We start from the raw sequence: 26131 nt of genomic DNA, 5'->3' as shown, positions 1-26131 counted from the left end.
AATGTGATTGGGGAAAAGGGGCAGGATGGAATGGTAACAGACTGATCTTGAAAACCTAGCCAGGCCTGTCTGTTCAGTTTCTCTTAATCTCTCTATGTGGCATTCCTTCCTCTAATGGGGCAGAACCCCTTCTGGAATGAGGGTCTTATGACCCACTGTCAGGCAAGGAATAATTTCTTCATGGCCAGCTCCTACACAGAAAGGTAGAAATATTTCTAGTGTCTATGACCCACCTTGGGAAAGAGAAATTCTAGTTTCTGTGGCCTGCCTTAGGGGAAAAAGGGGAGCAGGAGAAAGGGTGAGACAAGGTCAGAGAGAAACTTTGCTTCTGAGGCTCTGCTAAGTTCAAAGTACTTAGGATGCCAAAGTGCCATACTTTGGGGTATCCTTTTCTGAGCCCTGAAACAGCTAACATTCCAGTGAGTTAAGACAAACAGTAAACAATAAACACACTGGGTAAAATATATCATCTTGTAGGAGATAAGTGCTAAGATAGAAAATAATCAGGGAAAGGGCAATTGGGAATTTGATAGTGTGCGATGAGTTAGGGGTGGGAATGATTGTTGTATTAAAATAAGAAAGTAAAAAGTGAGAAAGTCAGTCAAATGGAAATCTTGAGAAAAAACAGGCCAGGCAAAGAGAACACCACTGGAGAGTTCTGAGCAGAGGTGTAACATGACCTAAGTTATATTTCAAAAGGATCAGTCGGGTTGCTGTGTTGAGAAGAAATTGAGAGTACAAAGAGTAGTGACCAAAGAGATCATAAAATTCCTCTTAACTTGAGTAAACTTTATACAGATTTCTTTCTAACTATAGCCACTACCTTCCTTTTTCTTACAGCCTTTACTTTAGAAAACATGCAATTACAAAAGCTTTCTCTGCTTCTTTGAGATGTAAATCTTCTCATAGCCTCTAGCCAATTTTACAACCCAGAAATGCCTTTCTCAAGGACCTTGGAGCCATCTTTGACCCATAATCATCACAAAAGATTGTGTCCCCATTTCCTGTCTCTTTGGTGGGGTAAGAGTCTAACTTTCATAAACATAAATTGGCAAACACAAGTGGCTTAATCTCATTGACAACTAACTGGGCTCCTAATGTCCCCATCCCCCATCCCCCACTACTTTTCCACTAGCTCACCTAGGGCTTTAAAACTCTCCTGCCTTTAATTTCAACAGAGTTGAATTCAATCATTCTTGTCTATTGCAATAGTCTTGAATAAAATTTTGTTTTGACATTTTTAACAATTGTCCAGTGAAATTTTTCTTTTACAATTCAAGCAGGAAGATGTACTAGGAGGTTACTGCAGTTATATAGGCAAGAGATGATGGTAGTTGAGACCTGGGTAATAGCTGTCTGAATGTACTTTGACACTAGATGCCTAGAATTGGCTGACAGAAGGAATGTGGAGTGTAAGAGAAAGACAGGAATCAAGCATGACTCCAAAGTGCTTGGTCTGAATGAATGGAAGAAAGAGGTTACTATCAGCTGCAGTGGGGAAGGCTATGGACAAACCATATCACAGTATTTGCCTCAATTCTCTATTTCTCAATTCACCTTGAGTTTCTTCACAATTAAAAGAAACCATCTAAATCTTCTTATCCTCAAAATCAACAATTTCTCTTTATATTCCCATGTTATACAACCCATTCTTACCATTTTTTAAAGTTAAGAAATGAGTTTCTTTGAGTGACTCAAACTGTTTATTACATTTAGTGCCAGGAATCATTTTATTTAATTATTTTTATTACAGGTTATATAATGTAATATATACAAAAAGTATATGAATGCACTCCTCCAATTTAAAGAATAATAATAATTTAAAAAGCACAACTATTCTCTCATTGTACGGATTAAAAAATAAAACCTTATCTATAACATTGAAGATCCCATTGTGCCCTTCCCCATTGCATTCTAAATTTTGTGTTGATCTTTCCTTTATTTTTAAAGTAGTTTTAGCAATGTAGTGACTAGTATGATATGTATCCAAATCAAACTTTCAGGTAAAGGCATTATTTTACTTTGCATATGGATATAAGAACATCATGATGTACACCTTAAATATAGAAAAATTGTATTAAAAATAGAAATTAAAAATAACATATTGCTACAATTTTTTAATGAAAAGGAACTTATTCTACCTGCTGCCAGGAGTGTCAGCTGATGACACCTCATATTTCTAAGACACTTTCCTCTCTAAGAAGAGCTGGGCCTGTAAAGGGAGAAAAGGAACTATATGTCAGAGGACAGAATGTATAGGTAGCCATGAAAATATTTATGGGACTGGACCCTAAGGATAATGAATCACGAGGGGTAGAATATAAAGTTGGATAAGGAAGAATTTATCAATATAAGAGCACTTATTTGTGACATAGGAAACAACACCCTGGCAAGGAACTCAGGGTAATGTATGACTCTTTTGAAATGCTGGAACAAGTGAAGACCTACACTAAGTGAAGGAGAAACACCACGTACTAAAGGCATACAGTCCTACACTTTGGTATATTGTTCCAACCAATGTGCTGAATAGCACAGAAGACTGTCTGCTTTGAGTGGAGTTCAGGGCAGGAAATTGTTCTACATCATATCCAGAGTGTGTTGTAAGCAGCTCTGATGCTTGGACCATATAACCTTCGTGTTATTAGAGGTATCTGTGGTGTGAAAGTTATCATGCAGACTTTATGAGAAATTCCAATACAAGAATAGCAATGGAGACCCCTCAGATCTGAAGCTGTGGCATACCATCTGCATCAGAATCCTATAAACCACTTGAAAACATCTCCTGGAATGCTACTGAGCCCTACAAGAGATGGAACATTTGACCATAAAGTGTTAACACAGCTGGAACTACCTATCATGAGCTGGGGCTTTGTCAGATTCACAAAATCATAAGAATTAACAACAATCCATTTCAAGTTGGAAATGGCACATTAGGGGTTGTCCACAAGCAGGGCCAAAACACACAAGCAAGCACACAGAAGAGGACAAAACAATTGAGTAGACAAAATTACTTACCAGTTGACATTAACTGGCCTCTTTCATCAGCATTCATCAATGCTGGAACAATGGGCTCAAGAGTGGAGTAGTCTTGAGGTAGGTATGGAGGATGAGCTTGGGGTCAATAGCATAGACTCACACACACCAACACTGGTTTCTTGTGCTGCTGGATGTTCCACCTATTAATAAAAATAAATTCAAATGTTATACCTATGGTGCTGCCTCTTCCCTTATGGAAATCAACCACTCACTTAGTGGTAAGTTAATTACAATGGAACATTTCCACCCTGAAAGGGGCAGTGATTTATTCAGAGTGAAGAAGACACATATGCTGCCTATGGGTTTACCTTCCCCATAATGTGAACCCCATTATACAAGGGCTCACAGGGTGTTTGATCCACTGACATGAGGTTCCATATATTTCCTTGAACTAAGAGACTCACTTAATACCCAAAATGTGTAAGACTGCACACATAGTGATGTGATCCAATGATCCTATTATATACAGCCAACCTATAGAGTGATGGTATTACCTTTGAAGAGACAGCTAAGGTACTGTCTGATAAATGATTCCTGCAAGGAAGGGGCTTCATCCTCCAGAATATGGTGTACCTCCTAAACTGACAATCATTATATGGTGTGGTGTCCCCAGTAGATAGATGTAAAGCTTTTGTTACATGAGAGGCAGGAATGAACACACTGGAACCCAGCTGATCACTAGATTTCTCTTCTTGCAGTCCCCTGTCCTATTTTGATGGTAAATGGACAAATGCCATAGCTACACCTGAGAGGTGTAGTGGATAAGCCTTGCCCTGGGAAAACCACCTTCATGATCATAGAATCTCCCCTGCCTGGTAAGTATACATATTTATTTTAAACTAGTGGAATTTGTAGTATTACATTATGATTTGTGCTTCTTGGGTCATGTTTGATAAATCCTTCCCTGCCCCAAAGAATATAAATATATTCTCATGTAGATTTATGGAAGGTTTTAATCAACTTGGAATTGAATTTTGTATTCTGATATGTGTATGAGGTAGTGATATTTTATACACACACACACATGCACAGACACACAAGTTTCTGGCCAATTTTGTAACTAGTCCATCTTTTCACCACTGATCTGCACTTGTTTTATGCTGCACCAAATATCAAGGTTTATATGCAACAGAATTTGTTGATATTAAACAAGCTTCTACTTTTTAATTAAACACCCAATTGGTCAATTATCTTTCACATACATTGTCAGATTCATATGGTCATGAGTGCAATGGGCTTGTAGCTTTCCTAACTTGTATTATCTTTGTCTGGTTTGACTATCTGGGTAATGCGAGCATTATAAAAAGGAAGGATGGATGTTTCTGCTTTTCTCTGATGGATATGTAGAAATAGGGAAATAGCTATTCTTTGCCTATGTCTTGAGACCTGTGTGTACATGTGCATATACATGCTATATAAGAACTGTCCAGAAAGTATCCAGCCATTGTTAACATCCAGCCATTGTTAACCAATGAAAATGGTTTGCATGACATTGATGTAACCTGGCAGCCAAGGAAAGTGGACTAGGATGTACATGCATGGAGAATGATGACTTCACTGTGGAACAGTGGAACACTAGACGCTGTTGAGGAAGCTTATGTACTGTGTGGAGGTCGCATTCAAAATGCCTGAGCATGTAGAGCAATGAATCTGCATCGAATTCTATGTTAAGCTTGAATGCTCCTCAGCAGAAACTATTCAGATGATTCCAAAGGCTTTTGGGGATTATGCAATGAGTGCAGCACAAATAAAAGTGTGGCACAAATGCTTCAAAGATGGTTGAGAATCTGTTGACAGTAATCTATGTTCTGCAAGGCCTGCAAGAAGTAAAACACCTGAGAATGTTGAACGTGTACGGGTTAGGTTAAGAGACACCAGGAGATTAATGTGAGGTCCCAAGGTGCCAAATTTGAAGGGGACTGAGGCATCATTGTCCTATGTACAATGTTTCTTGTATTTTGTATCTTCTTTGAATAAATGTCTCTATTTTTCATATTACATGGCTGGATACTTTCCGGACTGCCCTCGTATATCCATCAGGGGAGGGGATGGAAAGGGAACTTTAAACTACTAACTTGATATCTCTAATGTTTTTTATTGCCATATTATTAAAGTTTTCTACTTTTCTTTAGTCAAAAAGGCAAGTTTTATTTTTTCCAATAGTTTATGTACTCCACCTATGTTTTCAAGTTTATTGGGAAAATTTTGTGCAATATGGCATCTTGATATCTTTTAATTCTTAGTTTATTGGGATAATTTTGTGTAAATTAGCATCTTAGCATCTTTTTAGAGAAGGTAATTATATATGGAGCTTGTATTTTCTATCAAAGACCCTAAATTAATGTTTTTCTTTAATAAAATTTGTATTCAAGATATTTTTAATTAATATAATTAATATTCTTAAAAGAATTTATCTATTAATAATTGATAATTTTTTGTGAATATTAGGCAATTTTTTTCAGACACATATGCACTCCTACTCCTGGAATATAAGAATTTTAAAATAAAATTGAAAATTTTGCAGAACAATATTCCCAGGTGCCAGCTAATGTCTACTGAAGGAAAAGAGAAGCAACTTTTTCTAAATTTCAATGACTTTTATAATAGATATAATTAATAACCACACAAATACAAACATGTGGGAAAAATTGCATGTTTCTCACAATTTTAGAAAAAGCTGTTTATATCTCCTTCTCACAAGCCACAGGCAAATTTCTCTGAGCCCAGACTCAAACATTTCCGATTCTATTAGAGCCCCAGGAGGTATACATTCTGAGATACAAATGAGATCTTAGAAAATTTTTCCTGATTTATTCTTCAAATATCAATTACCTGTGGTAAACCAATTTTATATCAATTCTCAATGGAATAGAAACAAATAAAATACTTTACATTTAACTAAAGAAATGTTGATACATATATTTCTAACAACAGAAGGGATATTGAATGGAAACTGCTTACAAATTGCATGTTTCTGCTGTTTTTCTATGTCCTATTGAGCTAGTTGATTTATCGGTTAACAAAATATAATATACTCAAACTGATGTTTTGAAATTATTTTTGAAAGATAAACACTGAAGTTTATTGATGCTTGGAAATATAAATGTATTGTGAAAGAAATTGTTTTAGCATTTTACGGATATGCATTCTTAGCTATGCATGCATTACTCACTTGTCTTTCCTTATTTATGTAAGAATAATATGTAATAAAACTCTAAAGAAGAATAGATAAAAAATATATCATAATTACTAGAGTTCTAGAAGACAGTAAAGTCAATGCATATTGGGATTGGTTCTTACCTTCTAAATAAATATGCTTTCTAGAAGAAAATGGGTTTGAAAAATCTTAATTGGATAAATTAATAATTGACTTAGTGCTTATACTTAGTAAAATTGTAACACCAAGAAACTGACAAAATCTGTACCTACACATACACAAAAGAGGCTCATCTCATAAGTTTCTATCAAACTGTATTGCAATGGATAGGTGGCAACTAGGTAGAATTCTTTTTCCAGTGGCTTTCCCAGATTTGTTTTGAAATTTTTATTTTGCATATTCAGTTTGAAAAGGTAATTTCTAGCTTCTCAAATTATTACCACTGACAGTTCATCAAAATCTAATTTGATATTTTTCATTAACATTCTCTATTTTTAATAAGGAACTATTATGGAGAATGATAAGAGCTTGGGCAGCAAGAATGTAGGGTGGATGAAGATTATGTGTAGTGAATCAGCAGTAGAAAAGATCATGTGTAGAAAGGAATCAATACGATTCCATTCATTCATTTAACTTATTTACTGCACATCTGCTAGAAATCAGACATTGTGCTATGTCTGATGGTATAGTGATAAGCTAAAGCAAGCATGGTCTTGACTGTCATGTAGCTTTACAGCTTGATGGAGGATCATTATTTGAATGATCACACAAACGTACAATTACAGAGATAAGAGCTCAAAAGTATAGGAGCTAGATGCCATTAAAGTCTATAACTGGGGGATTAGGAAGATTTCATAACATTTTCATAAGATCATTAAGCTTGAGCTAAGCTATAAATGGTAAGTAGGGATACACAAGGGAAAATTTATTGGTTGGAAAAGAAATCTCCCAGGAAGAGAAAGGCATGTGGAAAGACTCTGATATGCAGGACACTGATGGAAGGATGTTAAATACTAGAACAGGGCAGGCAACAGGGAAAGTGGCCCAAGGTAAGGCTTGAGAAACAGGCAGAAACCATATGACACAGAACCTTGTAGGCCATGTAAAGAATTTTAGCCTTTGTCTTAAGATCAGTAGGAAGTCATTGAAGACTTTACATATATCTTCATGTGTATTAGGAAGTGTACAAAGTTGCTATAATGATAACAAAAATGCTAATGCATTGGTTCAAAGTAGATTGAAAGTTATTTTCCTCTTGTATGTAAGAGTCTAAGGCAAGGACTGTGGTGGCTCATGCCTGGAATCCCAGCACTTTGGGAGGCTGAGGTGGAAGGATCACTTGAGGCCAGGGGTTTGAGGCCAGCCTGGGCAAAATAATGAAACCTCGTCTCAAAAAAAAAAAAAAATTCAGCTAGGCATGGTGGCATGTACCTGTAGTCCTAGCTACTCAAGAAGCTGAGATAGAAAGATTGCTTGAGGCCAGGAGTTCAAGGTTACAGTGAGCTATGATCATGCCACTGCACTCAAAGCCTGGGTAATAAAATGAAATCCTGTTTCCAAAAAATAAAAAAGTCTAAGGTAGAGAGGCAGCTCTGTTCCAAAGAAGACCCATTGATCTAAGCTTGTAAGTCACTCTGCTATCCTTACCATATTTTTACATTTAGAGTAACTGATCTCCATCTCTTCTGATTGTTCTTGCACTGGGGCAGGGTCTTCTGATGGGCAGCCTCCACTAAAAACACATGTTTGGAGTTATGCTTCTTCCTAGGATGCGGTAACCTGGAGAGAATGTCACACTTACCTCCAACAATGAGAAAATCCTAAACAAACTATAAAGCATAACCCATAAGAGACCTGAATGAGAATGAAACTGAATGGCCTGAAATCCAAAGAAGGATAGGCCTCTTTAAGAAAGGAGAGGATGTACAGATGCTCTCACCTCTGCCAATGTATAAAAATAAGTATCATATGCTATACAAGCGGCTATGAAGAAATCAGCTAAACTGTTAACACATTTCTAAAGGTTGAGTGTGGGCTACAGAGACAGTGTAGGACCCCTGGGAGCCCCAGACATGACAATATTTTGTACACACTCACAGATTCTTTTCCATGACCTCCACCAGTTGCTCATGGAAAAGGCTGAGAGCAAAGAAGGAGCCTAGAGAAATTTTCCCTGATTATTGCATCTGATGAGAAAGGATCATCTGCTGCTGCAGGGAATCCTCAAGACCTCCCACCCAGAAACTTCTCTTGAACACACCAAAAGGTTTAAACCAGAGAGAGGGATGGAGAGAGAGAAAAGGAGAAGAGAAATATCAGAGCAGAACAAATCCTTGAAAAGACAATGGCTAGACATCTCCCCCAAATAATGAAAGACATCAAACTGCATACCCAAACATCTTGAGCATGTCTAGTAGGAAAAATATGATCACGCACATAGAAACACATAAACCACACACAACACAGACACCTGTTTAGGCACATAATATGCAATATGCAATAATATGCAAAGTGCTAAAAATGAGAGACAGAAAATTATTAAGCTTGCCATAGTAAAAATGACACAACACATACAGAAAAAGAGCAAAATTACATCATAATTCTCATCAGAAACTGCAAACTGAAATAATAATGAAGTAACATTTTTTTAAAGTACTGAAAGGACAAAAAAGGTCAACCTGAAATCCTATACTTAGTTATATATACTACTTGTATATACTACTACTATACATATAGTAGTATGTACATACTACTATACTATTTGTTTTTCAAATTAAAGTTTAAATAAAGAATCAAATGTCAGATATTGTTTTTCCTAATTAAAAAGCAAGATCCAACTATTTGCTGTCTAGATAACACAGTTTAATTTCTTACTCAAGTCGGTTGAAAATAAAAGATGGAAAAATATTTGATGCAAACAATAATTGTAGGAGAGTTAGAGTGGCCATACTAATATCAGAAACAAAATAGGCTTTAATATAGGAATAATACTACAGGCCAAGATGGATATTTTGAAATGATGAGTTAATACATCAAGATGCTATAACAATCATAAATGCATATGCATATTTCAATAGTGACATAAAATACATAAAACAAAACAAAAACTTACCTATTTTAAAGAATAAATAATTCAGCAATAGTTGGAGATGTTAATGTTCACTTAGAACATCATGCTTAGATAGCATGACTAAACAGACAATAAGTAAAAACATAGACTTGAACAGCACTATCAATAACTTGATAGAACACTCTACTTGAGGATCCATAAAAGAAAATAAATGTATACCTAGACTTCATCAAAATGTATTAATGAAACCTTTGCCTCCAAAAGTGCTCATTAATAAAATGAAAAACCAAGTCACAATCTGATAGGAAATATTTGCAAATCATATATCTAATAGTATTTGTATTCAGAATCTTTGAAGAATTTTGTAACTTGATAATAAAAAGACAACTCAATAACAAATGGGTAAAGGTAATATTGAAAATATTACCTAAAGTCATCTGCAGAATTAATGCAATCTGCATCAAAGTACCACCATCACTCTTTACATATCTAGAAAAAATAATTCTGCACTTTGTATGGAACCAGAAAAAAACTCATATAGCCAAAGCACTCTTAAGCAAAATGAACAAACTGGGAGGTATTAGTCTTCCTGACTTCAAGCTGTACTATAAAGCAATAATAATTAAATCAGCCTGGCATTGTCACAAGAACAGAAGCATTGATATTTGGAATAGGACTGAGATTCCAGAGATGAAACCATCTGCATACGGTAATCTAATCTTTGATAAAGCAGACAAAAATATACAATGGGGAAAAGAATCTCTCTTCAATAAATGGTGCTGGGAAAACTGGATATTTATACACAGAAGAATGAATCAGGATCCCTACCTATCACCTCTTACAAAAATCCACTCAAGATGGATAACAGATTTAAACCTAAGGCATGAAACCTTAAGAATCCTAGACGAAGAGGTTGGGAAAACCCTCTCAAATATTGGTGTAGGCAAAGGATTCTTGAAGAAGACCCCCAAAGCAATCACTGCAGCAAAAAAAATAAACAAATGGGATATGATCAAATTAAAAAGCTTCTGTATAGCCAAGGAAACTATCATTAGAGCAAATAGACAACCTACAGAATAGGAGAAAATATTTGCTCTCTACACTTCTGATAAAGGTCTGATAAAAAGAATCTATCTAGAACTCAAAATAATTAACAAGAAAAAAATGAAACAACCCCATCAAGAAATGGGCAATGGTAATGAACAGAAACTTTTCCAAACAAGACAGAATAATGGTCAGCAAATATATTAAAAAATGCTCAACATCACTAATCATTAGAAAAATGCAAATCAAAACCACAATGAAATATCACCTAACCCCAGTGAGATTGGCCTGTATCAAGAAATCCCAAAACAACAAATGCTGGCAAGGATGTGGAAAGACAGGAACACTTTTACACTGCTTGTGGGACTGCAAATTAGTGCAACTTTTGTGGAAAAGAATTTGGAGATATCTCAAAGAGCTGAAAATGGAAATACCATTCGACCCAGCAATAGCATTATTAGGCATCCACCCAAAAGAGCATAAGACATTCTATTATAAAGGCATCTGCACCCGAATGTTTATGGCAGCACAATTCACTATTGCAAGGACGTGGAAACAACCCAAGTGTCCGTCAATTCATGAGTGGATTATTAAAATTTGGTATATGTTTACAATGGAATATTACTCAATTCTAAGAAACGACAGCGAGCTAACACCGCTTATATTATCCTGCATTGAGCTTAAGCCCATTATCCAAAGTGAGGTGACACAAGATCAGAATAATGGGCTCCACATATACTCGCCATCAAATTGGTACTGACTGATTAACACTATGGTGCTCAAAGGGTGGTGGTGTTCACCAGGGATTTGGGGGTTGGGAGGGTAGTCCCACATCTGAGGGATGTGGTGAACATTGTGGAGGGGAAGGGCATACCTCTAACCCTTGCTAGGGAGAGGCAAAAATATAAAATGTAACCAAAATATTAAGAAAAAAAGAAAAAAAACATTTTTTGGGTGTGGGGCAGGTTGGAGGGGGAGGAGGGGATGGGTTTATACATACATAGTGAGCGTGATGCACACCGTCTGGGGGATGGACACACTTGAAGCTCTGACTTGAGGGGGGAGAGGAGACAAGGGCAATGTATGTAACCTTAACGTTTGTACCCAATAATATGCTGAAATAAAAAAAAAGAAAAGAAAAAAAAATGGGTAAAGGAAGTGAATAGACACCAATGATAATATATGAAAAAGAAATAAACGAAAAGTGTTCAAGATCATTATACAATAGGGAAGTGCATATTAAACCACGATGAGATAATATGACATTACCAATAGAATGACTGTCATCAAAATGACAGAGAATATTGTCATAGAAGATGCAGAGAAACTGGAATCCTCATACATTTTTGGTGGGACATTAAAATGCTACACAACTTTGGAAAAGAGTATGGCAATCTCTTTCATAAGACCCAACAATTCTACTCCTGGGTATTTATCTAAGAAAAATAAAAACATATATCAACTGAAAGATTTGTGTGTGTATAAACATATATATATACATATATATATATACACATATATATAAGCATATATATACATATATATTCTAGCAGCTTTATTATTATTACATGCAAACTAGAAACAATCTAATGAACATCAACTGACTAAAGGCTAAACAAATTGTGATACATCTATACGATGACATGCCACTCAGCAATAAAAAGGAACCAATTACTGCTGGACAAAGCAACATAAGTGATCCTTAATAACATTATGCTGAATGAAAACAGCCAGAATTAAATTATGTATATTTGTATGATTACATTGATATGAAACCTCTAGGAAAGGCAAAGTTACAGATGCAGAATGCAGATTAGTGGTTTACTGGGAATGAATGGGGAGGGGGATAGATTATAATTGGTCAGGTTGGGAAATATTTTGGACAATGGAAGTGTTCTAAAACTAGACTCTGGTTATGGTTGTACAACTGTGTAGAATCATTAACATTTATTGAACTGTAGACTGAAAATGAATTTTATGCTATGTTAATTATATCTCAAGAAAGTTTTTTAAATAGAAAGAAAGAAAGAAAAGCCTCTTGGAGAGGAATGGTTCAGTTCTAACTATCATCATTTTATTGTCTCCTCTCTGACTTGGATGAGCTATTTTGTTATCCGTATCTGTGTTGAAGAGGGACTATTTCTCTCCCTCCACATCGCTCCTTTTTTAATCAAAAGGGCAGATCACAATAAAGTAAGCTGAAAATAAGGGCTGACCCAAATGTTAAATTTAGAAGATGCAGTCTATGATCAGTATATATTCAGCCACTTTTCTATAGCCTCTGTATCTATATTTTTTAGTACTGAACAAATGATGACCTTGAGAAGGTGAACCATTGTCAATTATCAAGGGGAAAGTCTTATGAAGCTAAATAGCTGCTCTTAACCTAAATAAGAAAACATACTTAGGTTATTCAGAAATAAATGGCCATACATGCCTATAACATGGGTAGAAATCAAATAGGTCTATGAGTCCAGTCACAGTTAATGACAATTAAATTAATTCTGATATTTCTTGACTCTATCTAGATAATTGAGACAATCATATGTACACTCAAACGGGGTCCAAGAATAGGCTAAATTCCATCATGTAAAGAAGTTTCAGAAATTTCTGCAGCTTGTTGATTATTGTGTTTGCCTCTCTATATAGGTGAAAGGGCACATAAGGGTGAAAATTCAAGGTGAAATTGGCAATCAAAAGATAATCCTGTTAGGATAGTTTCTATAAGGGAGTAAGAGAAACATAGGCTATAAACGTTTTGAAAGCAAGTAATAGGAATCTTTGAATTCTTGGGTTTTAGTTATGAACTATAACCTATTTTTAGTAGAGGATTTAATAAATACAAAATGAAAGCAATATTTTATAATAAATAGTATTGTGTTTAAGATAACTGAAGTGGGTGGAAATTGAAGAATGAATTGTTAGAATATTATCTTTGTTATAATAACACAGGTGCTGGGGTAGCAACTAGGAGAGGGGCATTGGTGATGCATTAATCACACTTATCAGTTTTTGAGAATTTCCTATGCACCAAGTGCTGGTGCAATGCTTTGCATTCATTATTTTATTTTATCTTTTTAGAAGTTTTTCTAGGAAAATAATAAACCTAGTATACTCAGTGTGTCAATTTGAAATCTGTGGCTTATATGGGTACAGAGTCTTCTCAATGTTCTCTAGTTGAGAAATAGTAGAATAAAAATACAAACTCAAGTCTTCTTAATCATGCAACAACAAGATGTATTATTTTAACGTATTTAATTGAAGTGGCTGAGGATAATCACTATAGAAATTCCAATTAGGATTATTTGTTGGATCTAGAATTTGGGTTGCTGATTAGGAGAAACCACATTGACAACAATAGACCCAAGTAGCAGAATAAGAATTCTGATATGCAGTTTAATCTTATGAAAGTTCTGATACCAGTGTTACTGGCAGCAGAATAGAGGGTGTTCAGTATAACTGTGAAGTACATGCCGTCTTAACTATGTATTTCCATGTATTTTTGTATATAATGTGCAAAACTATATAAAGACAGATCAAATGTCTAGAAATTATTTTCTCACATGAAAGCTTGGATCAAGTTTTAGTTTCCATCACATCAATAATAAAGGCTTTAATTACTGAAGGACATTGGGTTGAGATGAACCTTGCAAGCAGGGCTGAGATCCCAAAGCACTGAACTATTCAGTCTGCTTTAAACCATGGTAGGATCTTGAATTGGCATTAGACAAGCTTTAAACCTTTGTGGTAGTGAAACAAAGCAAACCAATGATAATTCATCAAGAGTCATCTCAAATATTAAAACATTCTTTTATAATTAAACTAATGGGGAAATCTATGTGATAAAAGAATATTTAAAATATAAATTAAAATCACACCCATATATTTTACTTCTTTAAAGTGATTATTCTATCAATAATAAGTCTCTGGTCTTTAAGGCACTACTGATTAATTCTCAGTTTAGTGGATTTAGAGGCATGCAGAAAACGTACATCCCAGGAACTCATCAATCAGCCCACTCATGTGACCAGGAGCCTCTCATTTAATTAATAATCCCACTTCATATTCATATAGCATTTTATAAATCTGATATCTTTAAATTTGGCAGACATGTTTTATCTGCAACAAAGAAAACAATCAGAATTTAGAAGAAGATTTTAATGTGTAATGCTTTAATATATGAGATCAAAGACACCCATCACTTTTTTTCAGAAAAAGGGAAATGTGATTACCAAGCTTAAGTGTGCTGTATATTAAATGAAAATTCTGATCATAAAGAAAGGTAATATCTACTCAAAAGTATAATTTCTGTACTTTGAAAATCATCTCAGCAAGAATTATCTTCCCCTATCAAATTGTAGCACTTGTCAAAATCAACTGTAAAGCATTTCAAGTGCTCTTCTGAATCAACAAAACAGATGTATAGCGATGTGAGGTTGCAAGAAGGAAATAACAGTGAACCAGAGGCCCATCAGTGCCCATAATCTCTTGAACCCACACTTAACACAGTAGACACGGCAGGTCTTTGGGACACCACTCATAAGAGGGAAATACAAGGCTGATTCTTAATAATATGTAAAAATATGTAAAAATTATTTTCTTTCTGCTTTGCAGCTAGACTTTTATCCTTTCTTTACTTTCCTAAATAGACCATAGACATGTAGCATGGCATTTTTTTCAGGGAGGTCTACCAGTAATTATAAGAACTTCTTCTATGATGCAATTTAAGAAATTAGAAGGTAAGGCTGTAGAAGACAAAAAGGGAGTAATTATTTTATCACAGGTAAAATTTTGCTTTAATCAAATTCTTTCTCTTCCGTACTGATCAGCAGCTCTTCTTTTATGCTTGACAGTATATTTTAGCATTTAGAACCAGCTGCTTAAATCTGTGCTCTGCATTCTATTGTGTGAATTGGGCAAGTTAGTTAAAAACTCTCTCTGTCTTATATGTAAAATGGAGAAAGCACTACCTACCTCATGGGGTTGTTTGAGGATTCCATGAGATGATTTTGGGAAGGCATTGAAAATACTGTCTAGTACTTAGCATTCAAATATAATTCTTAGATTTTTGTCTTGTCATTAATACTCATATATGTGGATCTGTCAAATGACAGTAACCATATAACACTCACTAATGTGTTGTAGCCTACTGTACTGTAAGAAATGACCACAAACTTGAGTCTTTCAAATTATATTTATAATTTGTATGCATATTTTAATACTAACAATGGAAGTGACCTTATTAGGCTAATTAAATCTTTATATTCACTTTACTTAAGAAAAAATTATCTAAGTGGATGGAGGATAAACATTATGGCTTGACATAGACAAGGTCATGTGGCTGGTGCTAAGAGTTTTGTGATTAAACGCACACTTCACTTTCATGTTGTCTTTAGAACCTAACCATTGTGTAGGATGCATTATCTTGAGACCCGTGTCCAATGGCATGAGAGTGAAATGTTTTTCTTGCAGACAATGCAGATAACACCAACTTGAAAGACAGGAAGAATAGCCAGATTTCCCCAGCCTTCCATGTTCTTTCTCTCAGGATTTTACTGAGCAGGAGGTAAGGACAGAGAGAGACATAGGTGCTGAGCTCCAGACTATAAAGGCACCACTCAGAAAGTAGTCTTTAAAACATCTGCCACTCAGAAGTGAGGAAGCAGACTTCCTGAGCAATCATTTCCATCACTATCATATGATTATATCTTCTCTCTGCTTTATACAATCCCACTCAACATTTAAGACACAAATAAAGATTTGATTTTCTGTATCATCTTTCCCAACTCCCATATATAGGTCTATTTCTTCCCCCTTTTGGGATTTCAAAGTTCTTTATGATGGTTGTATCATGTCATTCAAATTGCATTGTTATTTATCATGTCTCTCTCTCCATTAAAATATTAGTTCCTCCAGGAAAACAGCTACTATTGCTAATATTAAGCATAGTGCCTGGTATGAATTAGGCACCCAATAAACGTTTACTGAATAAACGAGTTAGCTTCCCAGATTTTCTGTTTTTTATTTTAACTGTTTCCAAGATAGAATAACTCCAATTATGTTGTACACAGAATGTTTGTGTACCTGTTTCCCAACCGAAATTCATATGTTGAAACCCTAACCCCCAGTAGGGCTGTACTTGGAGAAAAGAAGTAAATGACTCTAAAAAGGTGGGTCCCTGATCAGATAGGATTGTCATCCTTTTGAGAAGAGACATCAGAGAGCTCTCACTCTCTCTCTTTGCAGGCATGAACCTAGGAAAGACTGAATACATAGTGAGAAGGCAGCCATCTCCAACCCAAGGGGAGAGCCCTTACCTGATACCAGTCCTGTGGCATCTTGATCTTGGACTTCCAGCTTCCAGAACTGTGAGAACATAAATTTTTGTTGTTTTAAGCCACTCAGTCTCTAGTATTTTGTTATGGCAGTCCAAGCAGACTACTACTATATGTAAAGTTGTTACTTTTATAGTAACTTTCAAACTCTTACCTCTGATAAGCATCTTAAGTTGGCTGCTTTGATTCTGCTCTAGAGTTGGCCAATGACTAACTGAATAACAGTTTATTGAATGAATGTATAAATGGATGAAGTTTCTTTATGAATTGAATTTATGTGATGACTACTGCTAAAAACTTCATTGAATTATCTTTTGATACAACTAAATTAACCACATTTAACAGAAATATTGGTTACTTTTATCAGTTACAGATAAAAAAATGACACTAAAACTTGACAACATAAAACGGAAAAATATAAACAGATATATCACAAAAAAAGAAACTATAAATGGATAATGAGAATAATAACCCATTTGATATCAGTAGAGTAAATAAATGGAAATTATAACAAGACACTTTTTAATAAGTTAGCAATTCTTAAAAGTTCCAAATTCTGTGGCTACTCAATACTTGCAGAGAGATTATAATTTCCTACAAGTTTTAGAAAAAAATCTAGCAGTATCCATTAAGATGTTTAGATATTTATATCAGTTTGCCTATTATTTCCAATTTCAGATACTATCCTAAGATAATGATCTCAAAAGCAGAATAAGTTTTGTGGTCAAATATGTTTCCTTCTACTGAATTTATGTAACTATGGAAAAGAGCACCATAAAAACTTGTACTTATAATGTGCATATTTGTTGCTTATTTTTAATATGGAAATCAAACACTTTGTCCTGAGACCCTGTCCTCTTAGCCCAGTCATATTTTAAGGTACTCTTTTCCTTCTCTTGATACATACATAATATTCTCGCAAGCCTATGCTGCTTAGAAAATTTGGGAAAGCTCCCTAGTTTCCCATTCACTATGGTCAATGCAGAGATGTTCGTTGACCTAGCGATGCAGTGTTCTAAAGCCATGGCTCTGTTATTGTCATGCACTTTAACCACTCAGAAATTTTCTTACTATTCCTAAGTAACCATAATCCAGTCTTCAAGCAGCCACAAGCCTCCTATATCCATGATTCTTCTACCTTTGAGGGCATTCCTAGGAAAAAGGAAGTAGGGCACAGATTTCTATTACTTCTAGAACTCAGCATTGCCTTTCTCAGATTCCCAACTGTCTTTGGAATTGGATTCACTTATCTTTAGACAAAGTTACAAATTATAAATACAATATTATAAATATGAAAAATATTGTAAATACAATAATTCAGTCCTACCTACTCAGAATATCAAGTATGAAGTCAATAATATATTCTTTTTCGGACTTTTGATCTTTAATTCTACTTGCTCTTGTTTTATATTTAATAAATGTAAACAACTATGCTGTATAAACTGAAGTAGAATCATTGAAATATGAAATAAAAACTATACTGATAGATCAAAGAGAGAGCTAAATAAGCTGTTGTAGGGATAGAAATATTTCTGAAATATCTAGTTTTTAAGGGTAGATGTTAATTGTTTTCTTGGTGACTATATTTAACTCATATCTTGATAAATTCCTTTATTAATAACTATCTAAAACATGTGAGTGCATGTTCATGCTATAGCTCGCAATATCTATATACCAAAATAGATTTAGTGAAAAAAAATTTAGAAAAAATATTGAATGGTCAGTTTCAGTGTCAGTCAGTGGGCAGGCTTGTGAATAAAAATATGAATTACAGATGCTTCATGATCTAAATAGTTGATAAATTTGTAACAGAGGTTGAAAAATTAGAAAACTTGAACCATGACTAGAAGGTAATTAGTGTTGATGCACTGTGAAAGTATATTGATATAGCACTTTTACCTATATTATAATCCTATAACATTATCCCTGAGGAGTGCTTTGTAGTGAGGCTTCTGAGAATTTACCCTTTCTTTATGATTGAAAATAACACAGGTTTAACACATGTATAATTGGATAACAGAGTGGGCTAAACTCAGCGGTGATGCATATGAGAAATGGATTTAATGGTCTCCAATGTGTGCCTTTGAGCATGTTGTTAAACTCCCTGTCTGCATCTTGAACAGAAACTAGGGCTTTCTGGTCACTGTAAGAACAGTCTTTCCTTGGCAATTAAGCTTCAATGTGACCTCTAAATAGATTCAGCCCAGCCACATGTAAACAATTCAATATTGCACACAGCTCAAGTCTTTCCCCATTCTTAAGGTTCATGTCGGACCTATATGTGACTCATTGGCTGGGCCACAAGGAAGGGAAGCATGATCTGTTACCTCATTGACTTTGTTCTTTATCTCCACCTAATCATCGCCAATCCACTATCTTCTGAGTCTTCCAAATTCAAGGCGGGAGGAGGGGTCATGTGTGGAATAGTGTAAAAAGAAAAAGAAGTACGTGATCAGTGCTGATTTTGTTGTCTTTTAGCCCTCAGTGCCCTCTGAGTGGGTCATGTGCTCAAATACTGGCTTTTCCACGAAACACAGATGGGCCTTTGGGTGTCCTCATTGAACTGTTCCAAAGCACAGCTCTCTAGTTAGCATCTCAGCTCCTGCCCACATCAGTTCATCTCACCACTTTTTACTGTTAGTGTCCCCTTTCTGTGGCAGGAAGCCATTAGTCAGACTGGTGGAAACTGCTTGAGCTAATCACTTTTTGTGACCTCCACTTGCCGTATAGGTAACTAGTGTATTTTTTCTGTACCACACATAGAGAGGGTGGGCTGACATTTGCTTCCCTCTCTATGGTCAGACTCCTGCCTTGAGCAGACTCTAAGGCACAAGCTCCCAAATTCCAAAGGATAAGAGTTGAAGTTCCTAAGACCTTTCTTGCAGCACGTGTGGGCCTGTGAAAAACTTTAGCTCAGCAAGCATCCAGCAAAGGCTAGCAATGCCAGTTTCCCCTCCTTACGCCATCCTTAATTTCCAAGAGTAGTTCTTTTTGGAGCACAACAATTGCTTAAAGGAATGGCATCTCTTGCCTTTCCCCCAGATATGGGATGGAGTGGAAAATATTCTAGAATGCCTCACTCTGTGCCAACTTTGCTCTTCAATAAAATTAGGATTTTTGCTTTTGTAGGCGGATGGAATGCTGGGGATGACAGCAGAAAGACCAATTTGGCTACATCTTAGCAAACTCGAGAGAGAAAAGTTTGACAGCTTTTTGGCTATTTTGGCTAGAATGTGGAAATACTTACTACTTGGTGTACACAGTATGAGGCTTTAGCCAAAATTCTAAGATAGAGAAAAGGTCCAATTCAACATAGTATGACACATGGTCTTTGAAAGTTTCAGAGAAGCACAAAGAAGAAAATTTAAATCACCCATAATTTCTCCACTGCTAGTTTTTGTGTCAGTGTGTATAATCCTTTCTTACTACATATAAAATAAATATATGTAAATATACATGTCCAGAATAGTATTTTATAGATCCTTTAAATCTTTGCTTTCCTACTTAAATATATTTAAATATAATTTATTGTTCTCATAAAACATAAGTTTTGGTGGTGCCTAGTTTTATATTATTGTATAAAATTTGCAAAAACAAGGACAGCTGTTTTTGGTGTTTCCTTCTGTAGGTAATGCTTTGATAAACATCTTTGCTCATAATTCATTCAACAAATGTATCCTGAGTGCCACCATGTGCCATGCATGCTTGTATGTCTGGTCAGGAACAAGACAAATGCAACATGATTTTGTGAGAACAAAGGGGTAAGAAGAAATTTTTGGGATTATGTATATCACTATCTTGATTGTGGTGATGGTTTCATGGGTGTATAGACATGCTAAACTGAACAAATTTTATACTTTTAATATGTACAATTTATGTATTTTATTTATACTTCTACAAAGCTGCTAAAAAGCAAAAAAAATCTCATGGGATAAGACAATTTTTGATAAATATACATTAACTATGCTTATTTAAATATAATGAGCATTTTGAAGTCAAAAGTATGGGGTAATATGGAATTATATAACAGGAAAATCTAACCTAGTTTTGGAAAGGGTATCAGAGAACGCTTCCTTGACTTTTCAGAGAATGAAACATGAATGGGAACATATTAGTAAGGTCATATGATGGACAAAACAAGGGGTTTGTGGATGAAGAATTTAAGGCAAAAGAGATTTTCAAAGTTCCATGATCCTAAATTGTGAAAGAATGATCAATGATCTAAAAAAAGAAAACCATGAAAGTGATTTGAGAGAAAGGGATAAAATAGTGAGGATTAAAAGTGAAGGAGGCACAGACCAAAAGTCTAAACAAAAGATTTCCTGAATCACATTATATCCTAAAGACAAAAAGTGTTAAGCGAGTCAGTGATAATATATAATTTGTGTGTCTGTATGTGTGTGTGTATATTTAAATATTACTGTGGCTATTATGTGGGTAATAGCTTTTGTGTGTGTGGGTCAAATATAATTGAATTAATTTTGCTACATCATATACTTCGAGGGGGCCTATGACATTGGACTACTGTGTTAGTTTGGTCACATCCAAGATCACGAATTGTACTAGATTAACTTCATTGGTATTGAAGGCATTTAGGTACAATAGGCATTTAGGTAGCAGATTTTATCAGACTTGATAATTAATTTTATATGGCAGACGAAGAAGGGAGATGTATGTTATAAATCCCAAGTTTTAGGTTAGAAAACCTCGGTAGATGGTGATACCTTTTCTTGAAATTATTAACACTAGAATTGAAGGAAAGACGTTACTTCAGTTGTTGACACATTAAATTTGTAATGTGTGTGTGATAATCAAGTCAAGCACTCAAGTAAGCAGATGTATATACTTGCAACCAAGCAGATGGAATGGAGATTCTGCTTTCAAGCAATATCAGAGTAGATATGATTCCATAGGGAGTGAGAAAAGGGTGTGGTTTTAGACTGAGTCGTGAGAAACTCTGACATTTACTATTTCAGTAGAAAAAAAAAAAAGGAGAAACAAGCAAAGGAATTTGAAAAGAATCTGCCAAAAATCTAAGAAAAAATCTAGTGGTATCTAAAGAGCTAAGAGGTTGCAACTGGTAAGTCAAATAAGAGGAAAATTAGGAATTGCCCACCATCTGCGTTAGTGAATGGGTCTGTATTAGTTCCTGTTGCTGTTGTAGCAGGTAAGCACAAATTTGCTGCCTTAAAACAACACCAATTTATTCTCTTGCAGTTCTAGAGACCAGAAGTCTAAGGTCAATATCACTGGATTACAGTGAAGGTGTTGACAAGGCTAATTCCTTCTGAAGTCTCTGAAAGAGAATCCATTTCTTTGCCTTTTCCAGCTTCTGCAGACTGGTTGCATTTTTGGGCTCCTGGTCCTTTCTTGAATTACTCCAACCTCTTACATACGTCCTATCTCCTGCTACTCTCCTGTACTAGTTTCCTCCCTCCACCTCTCTATTCTGAGTATTCTGAGGACACCGTGATTACATTATCTGGCCCACCTGGATGAGCCCATCTTAAAATCATTAATTTGATCATCTTTGCAAAGTCCCTTTTGCCATCTAAGGTAACATATTCACAGAGTCTCAGAATTAGGACATCAGCATCTTGGCAAGTGGGTATTATTCAGCCTGCCACAGAGGTCATTGTAGAAGTACTAATACATATATATACATACACACATATATATATATATATATATTTCAAGTTAAAGTGGGTGGAGGAGCGAGAGGTGAGAACAATGGAGAAAGGATGTATAACCAATTTTGTGAAAATTTTGCCATAAGTGGGAAGGAAAGAGAGAAATTGAAAGAGAGAAGATAAATGTTTCAGGGGAGGGGTTTTGATTATTGTGGGACACATTGAACATGTTTAAATGCTGATGGGGAAAACTGAAAGAGCAGCAGAGGATGAAGATAGAGGAAAGAGAAGAAATAATAGGTTCAGGTTTTCTGATAAAAGCTGGGGAGCTGTAGTGAGGATCCAGGAAGGACCGAGAATCTCCATTACTCAGAAATATTTTTTAAACAATTTGAGGATAGAGTACTATAACTGGGGGACAGTATTGCTTTCTATTTTTTCCAATTAAATGTTGATTAATTTTTAAAAGACAGTACATAGATAGCTATTTTTTACTTTATAGTTTGTATTTTTATTAAAATTGTTGTATTATTTTCTTTTTATATCTCCTTCCCAAATAAAACATTAAAAAGAAAATTCCAACTCTATTTCCTAGAAGTCTGAAATGAACAAAATTACTGCTTAAGAAAGCTGCAGTTTCATAGATCTGTATGATTGCTTGTCTTCATATTTTGAATTTCAATTTCTTTTCTGACTTTGCAATGGTTTGGATTTTCTAGTAGACTTTATAAAACTGCACTATCAAGTGAACTCCACTGAATGTGTTATTGTTCCCAAAGGTTTACCCTTAGCCATTTTTTCTTCCATTATTTCCATTGTCATTTCTGTACATCCTGAATACAACAAATCGTGGCTTCCAGTGGGAGCTCCAGGTAGACCATTTCCAAGGTTTCCTATAATTGTTGCCTGCCATGCCTGCTCACTGAACATTATGTAAATTACAGCAGAGACCAAGAGCCCAGAATGTACGTGTGTGTGTATGGGAGGGTGGTGTATGTATGTGTGGATGGGGTGTGCGCATGTTGATGTGGAGGGGATAATGACAAGATTTTAGTAAAAATTTTCAAATCAAGATCTTCCTTACCAGGTTTAGAGTAGGTGATACATATTTTAGAGTTTATAATACAATTTTACACATTTATTGAGCATTGATTATTTGAAAGACACAGTACTAGGGACTGTTAAGAAAAACAGTTTAGTTTTGGGGAAGTAAAATACCTATTGGAAGAGTGATGGGAAAAAAGATGGAAAAGCTGAGGACCTAAAAATACAGAGAAATGTGATAGTGGCCAAGGGCCGACGTTAGATTAGATGGTTAGACACAGCTTCTCTGAGGAGGTTGCTTTTAAAGCTGAGTCCTGAATATCAAAGTTATTCAACCAGGATGCCGAACAGAATGTTATATGTCATAAGGATATTAGACAATATTACAGGGTTTCAGAGAGGCTAGCAATCTAATTTGGTTGCAAGGTTCAAAAAGATTTCAGTAAGATATGACATTTCATAAAGATGGGACATGGCAGGAAGGAACAGAACGTGAAGGGATAAATGGTGCCATGGTGATAAGCTAAGTTAAGGCACCAGTGTACAGGGACCAAGGGGAAAGGCCAGGAAACAGGAAGTAGCCCACCTTGGTTGAAGATAAGAGTAGAATTTTGTGAAATAAATTTAAAAAGTGCTTGATATTTTAGAGGATCTTAAATGATTGTGTGGAGAATCTGAATATAAAAGTACACAACTCAGCAACACTAAAAGTACAGAATAAGTTTATAAAAATGAGAATTAGAATTATAACAAGAACTATCTTTGTTGAACAGCTATTATGTGCCAATTACTTTATATGTATTGTTCCTTTTTGTACATTTCTCAGAAAACTGTAGAAAGTATATTTTTTGACTTAAGCTGATTTTCAGCTGAATGTCATAAACCTAGAAAGGATTTGCACTGATGTCAGAGAAGCATCTGGAATCAGGGAGGCCACTTAGGAAGCTGGTACAACGGTTGTGCTGTTAAGAGTAAAGGGATAAGAATTAGAACATTAGCTAAGGGCCTGGAAAAGATAAAATGGGGTCAGAAACATTTTGGATTTAGAAAAATCTGCAAGATCTAGCATCACATTTGGTGTGGGAAAAGAGAAGGGAATAAACATTTTAGATTATATATTCCAAAGATAAAATGTGCCATAGTTATTATTTTTAGTTTTGATGCTTTGCATATATTTTCTAACTATTGTTTTTAGCATTTTAAAAGAAATAAATATCCACTAAATGAACTTTTAAAACTGCATAATAGTAGGAGAGAGGAAAACCTCTCCTGAAGTCCTATAACACCCACTGATAGTCACTGTTAATACTTTGGTGCATTCTCAAACTTTAAAAAAATTACGCATAGATGTTTGAAAAATTCTTTTAGAAACATTTTAACATGGCTATTATTATAGTGCAGGTAGAAATTTATAGCCTTCTACATTTTTCATTGAATTATCGTTGCTTTTCCTTATTATTATATAAACTTCATAAACATTTTACTGCCTATATAATAGTCCATTGCCTATTTTTTTTCCATTACTTAATCACTTACATACTATTTCCATTTGGGTCTTTTTCTGATATATTTTTAAGGATAGCTTTTATGTGTAGATTTTTTTTTGTATTCAGGATTATACACTTGATCTAGATTCTCAGTAATAAAATTATCAAATCATTAGAAAATGCATGATACATAGTGCTAAAAGGTTTTTCAAAGGGTTTGGACAATTTTAATTCATGTCAACAATTTTTGAGTATCACATTTCACTATACTCTCAAAAGTAGGGAGCAGTACATTTGTAACAACATATTAAAAGGGAATTTTAGGCTAATACTTGAAGAAAAATTGCCTATTGGATACAAAGGACATTATTCTGGTGATGGGTACACTAAAAGCCCTGACATCCCACTATACAATTTACCCCTGTAAACAAAAACCACTTGTACCCCTAAATCTACTAAAATAAAATATAAAATAAAATTTTAAAATTACAAAAATTAAAATAATAAATACCAGTGAGATATATTAGATCACTCTATAGGATTTGTAAAAAATGGATTGCCAAGACCTGGTTAGGTGATTCCTAAATCTCTTACCCCCCCAAAAAAAAAAAATTTTTATTTTTTTAAAGGTGAGATGGTAGATAAAGATAGGGTTGTTAGATAAATTTTGATTTGGGGGGGGAGCTGCTAGTTTTTGGTGTATTGAACCCATTCTCCAAGTGAGGTGGGCCTGAGGCACCTGCTTCTCATTTCAAATCTTATAAGCTTCTCCAATACAGATGGGAAACTGTGAGTTGTGTCTCATTCTATTGGAGGATTAAGTAGAGTGGAGTCTGATTCCTTCCTGAGAAATATCCAGTTGGAGAAATTGGCTGGGTACTGAAGAAGAAGTGGCTCCACTTTCTGAGTTTGTTATGGCAACTAGACAGGAGGCAAGTGAGAGACAGCAGGATGAGGTGGTACTGGGCCAGAACCTCCAGGCAGGTGTACAGACTTCATCAGGGAACCTGGAGGCAAGGTAATATTCCCAGAAGAGGGTTCCCTCACACTTGAAGAGATGCATTCCTATAGGCCATGTTTTTGCAGGAGAGAGACGCCCAACCTCAACAAAAGCCTCAAAAGCATCCAGCTTCCAAGAGAAAAATCAAGCTGTAATCACTTTCCAGAACCAGAGAGGCAGCCAAATTATGAGTATTTGTGGTCACTTCTTGCCTCCCCCCCCCCAACCAATGGCTTTGGGTCTGCGCTTTTCATCCAAGGGAAGGGCAAGAACTCACTCCACTGAGAAAACTTACAGGGATCATGAGGGGTAAAGTAAAGAGAAAGGA

This window comes from Microcebus murinus, chromosome 9, assembly GCF_040939455.1.
Source record: "Microcebus murinus isolate Inina chromosome 9, M.murinus_Inina_mat1.0, whole genome shotgun sequence".
Taxonomy (NCBI): domain Eukaryota; kingdom Metazoa; phylum Chordata; class Mammalia; order Primates; family Cheirogaleidae; genus Microcebus; species Microcebus murinus.
Note: the sequence above shows the minus strand (reverse complement) of the source record.